At 47.8% G+C, this 17,641-nt stretch overlaps 1 protein-coding gene across 2 annotated transcripts in view; it reads right to left on the minus strand.

Moving 5' to 3' along the window:
* LOC140427083 (teneurin-2-like) overlaps nucleotides 1-17,641 on the minus strand; it is a 3,867,843-nt gene that overhangs the window by 3,193,687 nt on the left and 656,515 nt on the right. The window lies entirely within an intron of this gene.

Below are 17,641 nucleotides of genomic sequence, written 5' to 3' on the forward strand. Positions count from 1 at the left end.
GTTTACACACCTGCACGTTTTTTCAAGTCTAAGATGATAGAAACATTAATTTGGAACTTTTTTAAATTTAATATCTCTAATTGTATAGATCAAAGAGCCGGGATTAACAAATCTAAAAACACTTTTGACGCACTTGGCCTGAAAGCCCAGGGAAGCTCGATTATTTTGCACTGTTAGAAAGTATAATCACAAAAGCTCCACTCTCCATTCATGACCACTGCATCTGGTATTAATTCAACACTTCTGAGCTATTTCAACTAATCATGTTATCAGCATTCATTGTTTAAACGTGTACATTCAAAAATAAGGACACAGAAATGTTAATAACAATTCTGTGCAGCAATATTTTTGAAAAGACCTGATTCATTAGCTGGGCCACCCTAATTAGAAAGACCCCGTGTTCCATTCTCAGTCGGGTTGAACTGGCTAATCTCAGCTGGGGAAACAGTAACAGTGCATTGTTCCATAACGCTGCGTTATAGTAGCACAGCACCATCTAGTGGGATTATTATACAAATATTTGTGCTCAGAAAACGCAGATTTTTTAAAATTTTGTTCACATCAACCACTAACAGTTACGCATTTAGCCTTTACATTCCTGAATGAGGGAACGAATGGCCAGGGTTTTCACCTTCATGCATTGAAATCAAGGCTGACCCTACAGTACAATACAGTAATGAATATAATCCAGCCCAGCAACGAAGGAGGGCTGCATTGTTGAAGGTTCTGTCTTCTGGGTTATGTATCTGGGAATAGATTCTTGCTGATTCTGCATCACGTGATGTGTGGTGGCATCAACCCTGTGTTTGCACAGGCTTTAAGCAGATCACCATCTTGGTTGTATTGGGCAGCACCCTTAATAAACCTCTCATCGTGTTTTACAAGAATCTAGAGTGCAGGCCTCTCTATACCAAAAAATGGATACCTCAAGGGACAAAGCAGCAAAGGTGCAACCATGTCACCATTGTACACAAGTTGGACACTTAGCGGGGGAACGCTGGAGTAAATCAAATACATGCAAGAACTGTGGCAAGAAGGGCCACATTGCCAAAGAGTAGTCAGCTCAGAAAACCTTTTCGACACCATGAAATGTATTTATGTTTTCTTTTAATTTACAGTACCCAATTGATTTTTTCCGAGTAAGACCATATGACCATATGACCATAAGACATAGGAGCGGAAGTAAGGCCATTCGGCCCATCGAGTCCACTCCACCATTCAATCATGGCTGATTTCAACTCCATTTACCCACTCTCTCTCCATAGCCCTTCATTCCTCGAGAAATCAAGAATTTATCAACTTCTGTCTTAAAGACACTCAACGTCCCGGCCTCCACCGCCCTCTGTGGCAATGAATTCCACAGACCCACCACTCTCTGGCTGAAGAAATTTCTCCTCATCTCTGTTCTAAAGTGACTTCCTTTTATTCTAAGGCTGTGCCCCCGGGTCCTAGTCTCCCCTGCTAATGGAAACAACTACCCTACGTCCACCCTATCTAAGCCATTCATTATCTTGTAAGTTTCTATTAGATCTCCCCTCAACCTCCGAAACTCCAATGAATATAATCGCAGGATCCTCAGACGTTCATCGTATGTAAGGCCTCCCGTTCCTGGGATCATCCGTGTGAATCTCCGCTGGACCCGCTCCAGTGCCAGTATGTCCTTCCTGAGGTGTGGGGCCCCAAATTGCTCACAGTATTCTAAATGGGGCCTAACTAATGCTTTATAAAGCTTCAGAAGTACATCCTTGCTTTTATATTCCAAGCCTCTTGAGATAAATGACAACATTGCATTTGCTTTCTTAATTACGGACTCAACCTGCAAGTTGACCTTTAGAGAATCCTGGACTAGGACTCCCAAGTCCCTTTGCACTTCAGCATTATGAATTTTGTCACCGTTTAGAAAATAGTCCATGCTTCTATTCTTTTTTCCAAAGTGCAACACCTCACACTTGCCCACGTCGAATTTCATCAGCCATTTCTTGGACCACTCTCCTAAACTGTCTAAATCTTTCTGCAGCCTCCCCACCTCCTCCATACTACCTGCCCCTCCACCTATCTTTATATCATCGGCAAACTTAGCCAGAATGCCCCCAGTCCCGTCATCTAGATCGTTAATATATAAAGAGAACAGTTGTGGTCCCAACACTGAACCCTGCGGGACACCACTCGTCACCGGTTGCCATTCTGAAAAAGAACCTTTTATCCCAACTCTCTGCCTTCTGCCTGACAGCCAATCGTCAATCCATGTTAGTACCTTGCCTCGAATACCATGGGCCCTTATTTTACTCAGCAGTCTCCCGTGAGGCACCTTATCAAAGGCCTTTTGGAAGGCAAGATAGATAACATCCATTGGCTCTCCTTGGTCTAACCTATTTGTCATCTCTTCAAAGAACTCTAACAGGTTTGTCAGGCACGACCATCCCTTACTAAATCCATGCTGACTTGTCCTAATCCCACCCTGCACTTCCAAGAATTTAGAAATCTCATCCTTAACAATGGATTCTAGAATCTTGCCAACAACCGAGGTTAGGCTAATTGGCCTATAATTTTCCATCTTTTTCCTTGTTCCCTTCTTGAACAGGGGGGTTACAACAGCGATTTTCCAATCCTCTGGGACTTTCCCTGACTCCAGTGACTTTTGAAAGATCATAACTAGCGCCTCCACTATTTCTTCAGCTATCTCCTTTAGAACTCTAGGATGTAGCCCATCTGGGCCCGGAGATTTATCCATTTTTAGACCTCTTAGTTTCTCTAGCACTTTCTCCTTTGCGATGGCTACCATATTCAACTCTGCCCCCTGACTCCTGAATTGTTGGGATATTACTCATGTCTTCTACTGTGAAGATTGACGTGAAGTACTTATTTAGTTCCTCAGCGAGTTCCTTGTCCCCCATCATAGATTACCAGCGTCATTTTGGAGCGGCCCAATGTCTACTTTTGTCTCCCGTTTGTTTTTAATGTATTTAAATAAACTTTTACTATCATTCCTAATGTTACTGGCTAGCCTACCTTCATAATTGATCCTCTCTTTCCTTATTTCTCTCTTTGTTATCCTTTGTTTGTTTTTGTAGCCTTCCCAATCGTCGGACTTCCCACTACTCTTTGCCACATTATAGGCTTTCTCTTTTGCTTTGATGCATTCTCTCCTTCCCTTGTCAGCCATGGCTGCCTAATCCCCCCTCTGATAACCTTTCTTTTCTTTGGGATGAACCTCTGTACTGTGTCCTCAATTACTCCCAGAAACTCCTGCCATTGCTGTTCTACTGTCTTTCCCACTAGGCTCTGCTCCCAGTCGATTTTCGTCAGTTCCTCCCTCATGCCCCTGTAGTTACCTTTATTTAACTGTAACACCTTTACATCTGATTCTACCTTCTTTCTTTCAAATTGGAGATTGAATTCTACCATATTATGATCACTGCCTCCTAAGTGTTCCCTTACTTTAAAATCTTTAATCAAGTCTGGCTCATTACATAACACTAAGTCCAGAATGGCCTGTTCCCTCGTGGGCTCCATCACAAGCTGTTCCAAAAAGCCCTCCTGTAAACATTCAATGAATTCCCTTTCCTTGGGTTCACTGGCAACATTATTTACCCAGTCCACCTGCATATTGAAGTCCCCCATGATCACTGTGACCTTGCCTTTCTGAGATGCCCTTTCTATTTCATGGTGCATTTTGTGCCCCTGGTCCTGACCACTGTTAGAAGGCCTGTACATATAACTCCTATTATGATCTTTTTGCCTTTGTGGTTCCTCAACTCTACCCACACAGATACCACATCATCTGACCCTATGTCGTTTAGTGCTATTGATTTAATTTCATTCCTAATTAACAAGGCAACCCCATCCCCTCTGCCCACCTCTCTGTCTTTTCGATAGGTTGTGAATCCCTGGATGTTTAAATGCCAGTCCTGAACCCCCTGCAACCATGTCTCTGTGATGCCTACCACATCATACCTGCCAGTCACAATCTGGGCCACAAGCTCATCTACCTTGTTCCGTACACTGCGCGCATTTAAATGTAGCACCTATAATTCTCTATTGACCATCCCTTTTTGTTTTCTTAGTGTGGTGGACCTTGGTTTACTGAGCCTTTCCATACACTGTGTCATATTTTATGAGATGGGGACTATCGTAACCTCTCCTGAGTTCTGTCTTTTCGTGCTTTTTTGTATTCCTAAGCAGCTATGCTTCCCACTGATTACTTCACCTCTTGGTTCCCTGACTTTCCCTTCCCCCCCAATCCCTAGTTTAAAGTGTCCTATTGACCACCCTATTTACTCTTTTCGCCAGAACACTGGTCCCAGCTCGGTTCAGGTGGAGACCATCCCAACGGTATATGTCCCCCCTGTCCCAAAACTGATGCCAGTGTCCCATGAAAAGGAACCCCTCTTTCCCACACCACTCTTTCAGCCACATGTTAACTTCCCTTATTCTTGCCTCCCTATACCAATTTGCACGTGGCTCGGGCAGTAATCCGGAGATTATGACCCTTGAGGACCTGTTTTTTAATTTCAATGCTAGCTCTTTATAATCTCTAAACAGGTCCTCTTTTCTAGACTTGCCTATGTTGTTGGTACCGACATGGACCACAACAACTGGATCCTCCCCCTCCCTCTCCAGTATTCTTTCAAGCCGGTCAGAGATGTCCCGTACCCTAGCACCGGGCAGGCAACATACCATGCGGGACTCTTTATCCTGCTCACAAAGGATACTATCTATCCCCCTGATAATCGAATCCCCTACAATTACAACTTGTCTATTTACTCCCTCCCCTTGAATGGCCTGCTGAACCATGGTGCCTTGGTCAGCTGACTCATCCTTCCTGCAGCCCTGTTCGCCATCCACACAGGGAGCAAGTGCCTCGTACCTGGTGGACAGGGTCAAGGGCTGAGGCTCCTGAGTTCCTGACTGCTGGTTCCCTTTACCTGCCTGACTTGCAGTCACACCCTGGTGTCTCTGACCACTGGCAGGATTTAAACTACTTACTCTGACAGGTGTGACTGCCTCCTGAAACACAGTGTCCAGGTAAGTCTCCCCCTCCCGGATGTGCCTCAGTGTTTGAAGCTCATCAACTCTGAGCCGGAGCTCTTCGAGCAGTCAACACTTACTGCAGATGTGGTCGCTGCAGCTCGCAATGGGATCTGCCAGCTCCCACATCAAACAGCTAAAGCACATCACCTGACCAGCCATCACTAATTAATTAATTAGTTTAATTTAAGTTTACGAGTTTAGCTGTGTTTCTTTTAAAATTTGGGGCAGATTTGCTATCAACCAATCAGAGCACAGCTTCCCTCTGACGTCGCTTTTGGAGAAAAAAACCTGGAAAACATGAAGTTTCCGTTAGGTTTTTATACTGACAGAGACTGCTCCTCCTCCTCAGAACAGCTCCCAAAATTAGGCCCGAAGAAAGAGAGAGAACAAAACAGTCGGGAAAAAGCACCTTCTCCCACTCTTCACCGAATTACCTCACTGCACCAAATTACCAAATTCTCACTCTGTCTGTGTCTCACTCACGCAGGCTGTGTCTCCTTGACCAGCGCAATGCTTGCTAAGTGTGCTTTCTGTCTGTCTTTTATACAGACTTTAGGATGACTCACACTAAAACTTCAAAGAGAAGAATACAATGTGTACCTTTATGCCCCTTAACAGGCCTCAGGTGACTGTCAGACAACTGCCTCTCAGCAATTAGGGTGGGGGCCGCTTCAGCCAATCAGACACTCATCTACACTGCACTTTTAACTGAAAAACAGCACAATTAGATTAACCACTTACCTTTCCTGGTTACCTCACTGCACCAAATTACCAAATTCTCACTCTGTCTGTGTCTCACTCACTCAGGCTGTGTCTCCTTGACCAGCACAGTTTAGCGTGGACAATCCACCTACCCTGCACATCTTTGGGTTGTGGGGGAAATACCCACGCAGACACGGGGAGAATGTGCAAACTCCACGCGAACAGTGACCCAGAGCCGGGATCGAACCTGGGACCTCGGCGCGGCGGCGTGAGGCAGCAGTGCTAACCACTGCGCCGCCATGCTGCTCCATGAAATTTCAAGAAGACCAATAGAAGTAAACAATCTAGTTGTGTCTACAAATTAGTGTATGGAGCTCAAGATCGCTCAAAAAGCAGCTGAACCGAGATACAGCGCGAGCTAAAGCTAGGTGTTTTGTCAATGCAGGGAGATCAACAATGTTTTGGGGCACATCCAAAACTTGAAGGTCATAAAATTAAAATGGAAGTGAAAATGGGCGCAGCAGTATCACTAATACCTGAGACAATTTATCAATAGCTGAGGCAACTGCCTTTAAAACCATCAAATGTGAGACTAAGAACATGCATTGAAGAGGTTCTACCATTGAAAGGATGCATTGTGGTGAATGGAGAAACAAATGGAGTTACTTCTTCACATTGTCTGTGGAAACCTTTCCGTTTTATTTGGCAGAGGATGGTTGGCTAAGGTTAGGCTTAACTGGGAAACAGTCAATCAATTAGTGGATTGAAAGAGCAGCTTGCAACAACTTCTGAAGAACTAAGAGAAGGTGTTCAGAGTTTCACTAGGTTCAATAACTGAATTTGAATTGCACCTAAAATTGAAACCAGACAGCGTACCAAAATGTCTCAAAGATATCATTGTACTATACACCACCAACCCCAAAGTTGAATAACCAGACAGATTAGTAAGGGCAGGAGTCACCGAACTATTGCTGCAGGTGAATGGGCGACACCAATCATTCCTGTATTAAAGCAGGTTGGCTCAGTGAGAATTTGTGGAGATTTTAAAAATTCCATTAACCCAGTTTTGTGTGCAGATCATTGTCCACTGCCATTGAATGAAAACATGTTTTCTGGAAAATTCGGTAAAATTGATCTTTCACAAGCATATCTGCTAGATGAATGTGGCTGCCAAAGCAAAGTCACTACTCTCCACAGAGTGTTCAAAGATCTGTTTCATTACAGAAGGCTTTCTTTTGGAATTACATCTGTACCTGCTATTTTTCGAAGCTTCATGGATCAAAGTATCAATGGATTGAATGGAGTACATACTCATCACCGGTTCGAGTGAACATGAACACTTGATGAATTTGGAAACTATCCTGAAGCGGTTACAGAGCCACAACCTCTGAGGTAAAAAGGAAAAGTATGATTTCTTCAAGTCATTCATAAATTACCTCAGTCATATTATTCATAAAGACAGTTTATACAAAGAATCAAAAAATCAAAATGTGACACAATTAAAGTCATCTTTAAAATTGATCAATTTTATGGTAAATTTGTGCCCAATCTAGCAACACAATTGAAGCCTTTACACATGTTACTATAAGTGTCAAACAGGCATGGAACTGGTCAGAAGAATATGAGAATGCATGCAGTGAAGTGAAAGAAGCTTTACTGAAGTCAGAGCTGTTGGTTCATTATAATCCAAAATGAAGTTGCAAATTAGTTCGGGCAGCACAGTGGCGCAGTGGATTAGCACTGCTGCCTCACGGCGCCGAGGTCCCATGTTCAATCCCGGCTCTGGGTCACTGTTCGTGTGGAGTTTGCACATTCTCCCCGTGTTTGCATGGGTTTCGCCCCCACAACCCAAAAATGTGCAAGCTAGGTGGATTGGCCATGCTAAATTGCCCCTTAATTGGAAAAAATGAATTGGGTACTCTAAATTTTTTTTTAAATGTTTTAAAGTTGCAAATTAGCTTGAGATGCCTGCCCCTATTGGGTTGGTCCAGATGTTTCACAAATCATGCCTTCAGATGAGGAATGACCAATAGCATTTGCTTCATGCACTTTTACTAGTACAGAAATGAATTACGCTCAGCTAGAAAAAAAAGCTTTGAGCATCATTTTCTGTACAAGAAAGTTTTGCCATTACCTCTATGATCTCTATGACGGATCTTCAACCCTTGACTTTAATCTTTGGGCCATATGAAGGTATACGCTCTTTTGCAGCTAGTAGATTGCAAAGATTGTCATCGATATTGCTGCCGATATCCAATATCGCAGGTCAGAGCAGCATGGACATGCTGATGCTTTGTCACGATGGCTGTTATAAGTCAGGCATGATCCAGATGAACATTTGGTCAATATTTTGTATATCTCGTTCGTGGATAGTATGTGACTTCACCTCAAATTCAAAGATATACAAGAACTGATCCAGTGATGGATTCAGTCCAGAAAGGAATGCTGTCAGATGTACATAACAAACGTTCAGACCGCAAGCCCTTCATCACACAAAGATCGGTGTTGACAGTACAGAATGGAGCTCTACTGTGGGGAATCCATGTGATTATTCCTCCGTGCTTATGTAGTAGAGTCCTTGACCAACTGCATGAGTGACATCTAGGTGCGGTAAGGATGAAAGAGTTTGCACATAGTTATTTCTGGCGGCCAGGATTAGCCGCTCAAAGTGAAGAGAAAGTTGGGTAATGCTAGTCTTATACAAAACTGAGGAACACTCCACCATTACAACCAATACGTCTGTGGGCATGGCCGACACATCCAGGATAGAGAATATACATCGATTATGTTGGTCTACTGAAGCGTCACATGTTCTTGGCGGTTGTGAACGCGCAATCGAAATGGCCAGATGTCGCGATTGTGAAATCGATGATGACTGAGCAGACGACTGAGAAACTATATGAAGTATTCGCAAGATTTGGAACATTTCAGCAGATGTCAGTGATAATACTATGCAGTTTACTTGAAATGAAATGAAAATCGCTTATTGTCACAAGTAGGCTTCAAATGAAGTTACTGTGAAAAGCCCCTAGTCGCCACATTCCGGCGCCTGTTCGGGGAGGCTGGTACGGGAATCGAACCGTGCTGCTGGCCTGCCTTGGTCTGCTTTAAAAAGCCAGCGATTTAGCCCAGTGTGCTAAACCAGCCCCTTTGAGGACAACTTGAATAGGAATGGTATACACCATATCAAGTCAACTCCATATCATCCAGCAATGAATTGGCCAAACATTTTGTGCAATTATTAATGCATTCCATCAAAGCATTGAAGGACCATTGGTCATTATCAAGAAAGTAAACAAATTTCTAATATCTTATCGGAACACTGTACATGCTACCATGCAAAGTTCACCGACAATGCTGTTGTTCAAGAGAAAACTACCAACACTGTTGATTTGTTAACTCCATCTGATGCTTCAGAGATTGTCAAATGACAATAACAAACACAAATTTCTCGGAAGAAGAAAATCTCTAAAAGGCTAGTATTTAACCAGGGAGAGTTGAGCTGGAAATTACACAACCAACGAGAAACGGTACCAGCTATGATCTAAGCAAAGACAGGCCCGATATCACACACTGTACAGATGGATGATAAAAGAGTTTCATGACACCATGCTGATTAGTTACTTGCTGTGTGAAATGAGTTTCCAGAAACATCTCAAGAATATCTGAAGAGCTATATTTTTCAATAGAGCCAGTGGCGAGTTCAAATTCTGAGGACTTTTCAATGCCTATAGTGACAGATACTAAAATAACTACTCAAGAAGTGCCATCTACAGAAAGGAGTGAGGACACTTCTGAGGTTGCAAGGAGCAGAGTTCAAGAATTCTGAATTCTACCAAAAAGGAATGAATGTCCCCCAGAGATTGGTCTTATTGAATTATATACATGTATGGAAATAACATATCAAGATATCAGTTGTATAAATTTTAATTGTTGTCATTGCACAAATGAAGTAAAGAGGGAAGGATATTGGGTGGGATTCTCCATAGCCCGAAGCCGAAATCGGGAATGGCTACCATCGGGCAGAGAGTGGCCCCCGACGGCAGAATCAGGACATGCACCGGTTTGGTGCTGGGTCGCGATGCTCCACCCCCTCCAAATCAGCATCATCAGGGCGTGCGCCGTGCGCAGTCGCAAACCCATTGCTGTGTGCTTAGCCAGCCCACTCACGACGCTACGCCTCTGATTGGCAGAGTTCCCGATGGCACGGGCCACATGTGGTACCAGCCATCGGGTGCTTGGCGTGCCTGCCACGGGGAGAGAGAGAGGGCGTGCGGACGGTAACCAATGCCGCCACACTTGGCCGCTGGCCAGGGGCCTTCCGCCAGGGCTGGGGGGGTGGCCAGCAGGTGGGCTGTGGGGCGGAGTGGGTGGGTACGTGGTCCAGCACAGCTGGCGCTATCTTTTCTGGTGTAATCGGTGCGTATATAGGGGGTTTAGGTGTACGTGCGCCTGCAGCTTGTCAACACTGCGCATGTGCGACACGGGACCTGCCGATTCTCCAACCATTTTCCGCGTGTTTCATGCGTAATCAGTGAGGATTTTGCGCCGATCTTCCCGTTGTGAAACACCATGGATCCTCCGTTGGCGTCGGCACTTTGCCTCAGAGAAGTAGAATCCAGCCCATTATGTATCTAGAAATACATTCTTGCTTGTTCTGCTACACGTGGGGCGGGATTCTCTCAGCCCGGGGCCGGGCCGGAGAATCACCCCGACCGGCGCGAATCGCGTGACACTGTCCCGACGCCGGCACGCTATTCTCCACAGAGCGGAAAATCGGCGCCATTGTAGCCGGCGTGGCGCGGTTGGGGGCCGCTCTACGCGGCCGGCCCACCGATTCTCGGCCCGAGATGGGCCGAGCAGCCGTCGTAAAAACGGCGAGTCCCACCGGCGCCATCCACATCTGCTCCCAGCTGGCAGGAACTCGGCATGGAACGGTCAGGGGGCGGCCTGTGGTGGGGGGGGGGGAGGGTGGGGGAGGTGGGGGGTGGGGGTGGTGGGAAGTGAGGGTCCGACCCTGGGGGCGGGCCTCCGATGTGGCCTGGCCTGCGATCGGGGCCCATCGATCGGCGGGCCGGCCTCTCTGACTGGTGGTCTACTTTCTTCCGCGCTGGTCCCTGTAGCCCTGCGTCATGTTGCGTTGGGGCCGGCACGTTGAAGGAAGCCGTTGCACATGTACGCGTTGGCGCCGGTGCCACTGCGCATGCGCGGATCCCACGGCACCCAGTTCGCGCCGGGATCAGAGCAGCGGGAACCGCTCCAGTGCCGTGCTGGCCCCCTGTAGGGGCCAGAATTGCTGATCCTGAGGCCATGTTCCGACGGAGTCAACACTTAGCCTCAGGATCACAGAATCCCGCCCGTGATGTGTAGTGATGTCAGCAGAGTGCTTGCGCCAACTTTGGGACGATCACCATCTTTTAAAAAAAATTTTAGAGTACCCAATTATAGAATAGAGAAGAGTTCCAAACTACAGTTTTACCGAGAGTGCATCACTCTCGTGCTGTTGCAATATCTGGTTCAATATACTTGGAGGATCAAGAACTGCTTCAAGCTGATGATCTTTTGGAAAAAAATAAACTTAGAGTACCCAATTCATTTTTTTTTCCAATTAAGGGGCAATTTAGCATGGCCAATCCACCTAACCTGCACATCTTTGAGTTGTGGGGGTGAAACCCACGCAGACACGGGGAGAGCAGATCACCATCTTGATCGTATTAATAAAGCTCTCATCATGCTTTACAAGAATCCATAGTGTGGGCACGTCCATACCTTGTCTCTTTGCGGCAACAAAGAAATACAACACAGATGAAACACGAAACCGAGGCCAAGCCTTCCCTTTTAGGTGGCCGCAAAAGATCCCATGTTACAATTTTAAAGACCTCTGGTGGCGTGATTAACATTTATCCCTCAGTCAACATGACATAAGCAGATTATGTGGTAATTTTCTCATTGCTGTTGATGGAAGTTTTCTCTGCTCATTGGCTGTTGCATTTCCGACATGACATCAGTGACGGCACTTCATTGGCTATAAAGTGCTTTGTGGAGCCCAGTGGGCATGAAAACCATGCTATCAATGTCAATTTTTTTCCTTTAACGTCTTTCCTCCGGGAAGTATGAATGTCAGGTGATGTCAGGATTACCTATGAACCCTCCCCCTCAACCTTTCAATCAATGGTCTGCCAAAACTCATTGCTGTGGCTCACACAAAAGGAAAGGATCCATTTTAGGTCGACACCAGAAAGTGACTGGTACACATAAAGCAATAGATCAGAAAAAAAAAAATAAGGACCTTCACAAGAGTTGAGGAATGAGCATGATATTATCTGCATTCAATCCTATTGTGCTTCTGATTTCCTAAGCATTTCCCCATTTAGAAAATAGTTTATGCCTCCATTCCTCCTTCCAAAGTGCATAACCTCACACTTTTCCAAATTATATTCCATCTGCCACTCCTTTGCCCACTCTCCTAGCCTGTCCAAATCCTTCTGCAGGCCCCCTGCTTCCTCAATACTACCTGTCCCTCTACATATCTTTGTATCATCTGTAAACCTAGCAACAGTGACTTCAGATCCTTCTTCCAGATCCTTAATGTATATTGTGAAAAGTTGTGTTCCCAGCACCGACCAGCTACGATCTTGAAAAAGACCACTTTATCCACACTCTCTGCCTTCTGCCAGTCAGCCAGTCCTCTATCCATGCCAGGATCGTACCATTAACACCATGGGCTCATAACATACTTAACAATCTCCTATGCAGCACCTTGTCAATGGCCTTCTGGAAATCTAAATAAATCACGCCCACTGGTTCTCCTTTGTCTAATTCCTTGTCAGCTCCTCAAAGAACTCTAACAGATTTGTCAGACATGACCTCCCCTTGACGAAGCCGTGCTGACTCAGTACTATTTTATGATGCACTTCCAAGTACTCCTCAATCTCATTTTTAACAATGGACTCTATAATCTTACCAATGACTGAAGTCAGGCTAACCGGCCTATAATTTCCCATCTTCTGTCTCCCTCCCTTCTTAAACAGCAGTGTTACATAAGCCACTTTCTAATCCTCTGGGGACCCTCCACAAGTGCCGTTCTGTCTGGTCCCCTTTGTGGAGACCAGCACTGAACGGCCGCGCCCGAGGTCACTGTAACAAAGGGTTAGATCCTAACACCTCGGGTAGATCAGAGGAGTGCAGATTAGAGTGAGATTGGGGAGTGATTAACCAACCACGTGTTTTCCGGCAGCAGAGGCGGCCCGCCAGTGGAATCCACCATTTCTGCCATTGTGAAGGGGCTTCCCGTCGCCCCTCATCGCCGGGAAACGCGTGCACCGGCATGGGACCGGAATTTCCCGCTGGTGTGAACAGCTGGTTAATCCTGCCCTAGCTGTCTCGCTCGAATTTGCAGATTTGCTAAATAGTGATCCCACCCACAATTGGCATTAGATCCCGCGTGGCGTGCTGAGCTGGGTAGGTCCCGGAAGAGTGAACTCCCAGTCTACAGGCCGCCCCCGCCTTTCAGGCACAACACGGCCGGTAGATCGTGCCCTAAATGAAGGCTAGCCCGGGAGAAACTCCCCAGGGCCCCAAAAAGTGACTTGAGTGTGGTTAGATAGCAGTGGGGAACTCGCTGACAGAGCCAGAGAGAAACACTCAGACAAACCCGACTGAAATGACACTTGGGAAGGTTTACGTTAAATCACACGCCGAAAGAGTATATAGAAATACATGTGAACGAAGCCATCTCTAAGGGAAAGAGTTTGAAGCTAAAGGAAGTAAAACTGAGAAAAGTAATGAGCGAGAAATAGAAAAACAGTCGGCAAAATTTAAAGGATAAGTTGATTGATTTCAGGAGAAAGACGTTTCACTAAAAATAAAGCAAACGATCCAAGAATGCAGAAACGACGAGGTAAGGATAAATGTGAATTTAAATATAAAAGCATAAACAAAGTACATGAACAATGAGTTTCTTTAAAATTCTTTATGATATTTTGCTGTAAACATCCATTACAAACTGGGTTGTAATTGCCCAAAATAAATTCACGTAGGATGCTTAGTGCCAGAGCAGAGGAAAAACTTTTATCTCATTAATCTGGGTTGGAATAAATAAACAAGCCGACTGCACCTCTCTTTTCCCTAATGGTTGAGAGTTTCAAGGAATAGATTTTTAACTTGCATCCAGGCATAAAACTGGCAGTTACTGTAATGGAAACTATTCCTGCCCGATTTTCATTCCATTTATTTCAATGCAGTTGGTAACACGAGTGATGCACGATCAATTGCACAAAGACTAAAGTTGTGTACAACTGTGGCTTTATTAGAGTCAGATGTGTGGCCTCCTGCTGCAGCTGGCGAAATGGCAGGGCACTGGAGGTCATGCATATTTATACAGTTCTCCGTGGGCGGAGCCAGCCAGCAGGTGCTACGGGCGAACCTGTAGTGTAGGTCCTACCTTACATCTCCTATTACAGTGGTTCACCACATTCACCCCCTGTTAAAAATAAGTCTGGAGGGGGTGACGTGAAACTATATACAATTAGTGCAATTATGTACAGTGGTAGGGAAGGAAAAGTCCATGTTGACGATCCGGAGTCCGTCAAAGGTTCAGCCGGTCCGGTGCTTTGGTCCTTCGTTGGGAGCGGCGTAACGGTGGCGGCGAAGTCGGTGCTTGCGGTGGCACCGACGGCGGTGGTGGCAGTGCTGATGCTGGCCAGTCATCGGGGAAGTCCGGGAGCGTGCCAAAGTCCTCTTCATCCTCTTGTGCGGAAAAGGGGACGGGGGGTGGTCTGGTGGGGTCAATATTGGTGTGAGGTGGGGGGCGCATTGGTGGGGGTGTGTGTTGGGGTGGAACCTGATGGTGCCAGGTCCCTGAGTGAGACAGTATCTTGGCGGCCGTCGGGGAACTCAACATAGGCATATTGAGGGTTGGCGTGGAGCAGGTGAACCCTGTCGACCAAGGGGTCCGCCTTGTGGAGTCGGACGTGCCTACAGAGAAGGACCGGTCCTGGAGCAGCGAGCCAAGTCGGGAGCGACACCCCGGATGTGGACTTCCTGGGGAAGGTAAAAACACGTTCATGGGGTGTGTTATTAGTGGCGGTGCACAATAGTGACCGGATGGGGTGCAGAGCAACAGGGAGGACCTCTTGCCAGCGAGAGGCTGGGAGGTTCCTGGACCGTAGGGCCAGCTGGACGGCCCTCCAGACCGTCCCATTCTCCCGTTCTACTTGCCCCTTTCCCCGGGGGTTGTAGCTGGTCGTCCTGCTGGAGGCTACACCCCTGCTGAGCAGGAACTGATGCAGCTCATCGCTCATGAATGAGGATCCCCTGTCACTGTGGATGTAGGCGGGGAAACCGAACAGAGCGAAGATGGTGCTGAGGGCCTTGATGACGGTGGCAGACGTCATATCGGGGCATGGGATGGCTAAGGGGAATCTGGAGTACTCATCGACCACACTGAGAATGTACGTGTTACGGTCGGTGGAGGGCCCTTTGAAATCCAAGCTGAGGCGTGCAAAGGGGCGGGAAGCCTTCACCAGGCACACACGGTCCGGCCGGTAGAAGTGCGGCTTGCACTCCGCACAGACCTGGCAGTCCCTGGTGACTGTCCTTACTTCCTCGACGGAGTAGGGGAGATTGCAAGCTTTGACCAGATGGTACAATCGAGTGACCCCTGGGTGACAAAGGCTGTCGTGTAGGGCCCGGAGTTGATCCACTTGTGCGCTGGCACATGTACCTCGGGAGAGGGCGTCTGGCGGCTCGTTGAGTTTACCGGGGCGATACAAGATCTCGTAATTATAGGTGGAGAGCTCGATTCTCCACCCCAAGATTTTAGCATTTTTGATCTTGTCCTGCTGTGTGTTATTGACCATGAAGGCTACCGACCATTGGTCCGTAAGGAGAGTGAATATCTTACCGGCCAGGTAATGCCTCCGATGCCGCACAGCTTCAACGATAGTATGGGCCTCCTTCTCGACGGATGAGTGTCGAATTTCAGAGGTGCGGGAAAGGAATGCCATGGGTCTGCCTGCCTGGTTTAGAGTGGCGGCAAGGGCGATGTCTGAAGTGTCGCTTTCTACTTGGAAAGGCAGTGACTCATCCACTGCGCGCATCCCGGCCTTGGCGATGTCTGCTCTGATGTGGGCGAAAGCATGTTGTGCCTCGGCCGCAAGGGGGAATTGGGTGGACTGAATGAGTGGGCAGGCCTTGTCCGCATAGTTTGGGACCCACTGAGCATAGTAGAAAAAGAACCCCAGGCAGCGTTTGAGGGCCTTGGGGCAGTGGCGGAGGGGAGGTTCCATGAGGAGGCGCATGTGCTCGGCGTCGGGCCCAAGAAGTGCGTTTTGAACTATATAGCCGAAATGGCTAACCGGGTTGTGCTGAACACACACTTCTCTTTGTTGTAGGTCAGGTTGAGAAGAGTGGCAGTGGGGAGGAATTTATCGAGGTTGGCATCGTGGTCCTACTGGTCATGGCCGCAGATGGTGACATTATCTAAGTACGGAAAGGTGACCCGCAAACCATACTGGTCGACCATTCGGTCCATCTCTCTTTGGAAGACCGAGACCCCATTTGTGACACCGCAAGGGACCCTAAGGAAGTGGTAGAGGCGACCGTCCGCCTTGAAGGCAGTGTATGGCCAGTCCGACTTCCGGATGGACAGCTGGTGGTACGCGGATTTCAGGTGAATTGTTGAGAAGACCCGGTACTGCGCAATCTGATTGACCGTATCAGATATGCGTGGGAGGGGGTACGCATCGAGCTGCGTGTACCGATTGATGGTCTGGCTGTAGTCCACGACCATCCGGTGTTTCTCCCCAGTTTTAACCACTACGACTTGGGCTCTCCAGGGGCTGTTGCTGGCCTCGGTAATACCCTCCTTAAGCAGTTGCTGGACTTTGGACCTGAAAAAGGTCTTGTCCTAGGTGCTCTGTACCGTCTGCTCCTAGAGGCAACGGGCTTGCAATCCACAGTTAGATTGGCAAAAAGGGAGGGGGGATCGACCTTGAGGGTCGTGAGGCCGCAAACGGTAAGAGGGGGTAAGGGCCCGCCGAATTTGAGGGTGAGGCTCTGGAGGTTGCACCGGAAGTCCAGGCCCAACAGGAGTGCAGCGCAGATGTTAGGTAGGACATAGAGGCGGAAGTTACTAAATTCTACACCCTGGACCGTGAGGGTGACTGTACAAAAGCCTCGGATCGGGACGGAGTGGGATCCGGAGGCTAGGGAGATCCTTTGATTGGCAGGGTGGACCGCGAGGGAGCAGCGCCTTACCGTATCTGGGTGAATGAAACTTTTGGTGCTCCCGGAGTCCAGCAGGCACGAGGTCGCGTGGCCGTTGATTTTAACCATCGTCGATGCGGTGGCCAGGTTGTGCGGGCGAGATTGGTCCAGCATCATCGAAGCAAGCTGCGGGTAGCCATCGGATGCTTCGGGTGACGAGCGTGTGCAGTTCCGATGTCGGGATGTCCGGAGACCCTGTGGGGGACAAGATGGCGGCACCTATGGGGCGCGTATTGTGGTGTCGGGCCAAGATGACGGTGCCCATAGAACATAGAACGGTGCGCACATTGCGGGGTCGGGACAAGATGGCGGCGTCCATTGGGCGCACATGGACCGGGAGGAGAAGATGGCGGCTCCCATTATGCGTCTGGCGTGGGGGAGGGGGCGATAGCGGGCGCGATCACAGCGACTGCTCGGGCCTGGCACACAGCCGCAAAGTGGCCCTTTTTACTGCAGGCTTTACAAACGGCAGTGCAGGCCGGCCAGTGTTGGCGGGGGTGCTTCTGCTGACCGCAGATGTAGCAGCGGGGACCCCTGGGGTGCGCGGATCGGCGTGTGGCACAGGCGTATTGCGAAGGCAAGGCCCCGGCTGAGGAGGTCGTCGGCGGTGTCCAGGAGGGGTAGGAAGGAGTAGAAGGGT

This window comes from Scyliorhinus torazame, chromosome 7 (genome assembly GCF_047496885.1).
Source record: "Scyliorhinus torazame isolate Kashiwa2021f chromosome 7, sScyTor2.1, whole genome shotgun sequence".
Taxonomy (NCBI): Eukaryota; Metazoa; Chordata; class Chondrichthyes; order Carcharhiniformes; family Scyliorhinidae; genus Scyliorhinus; species Scyliorhinus torazame.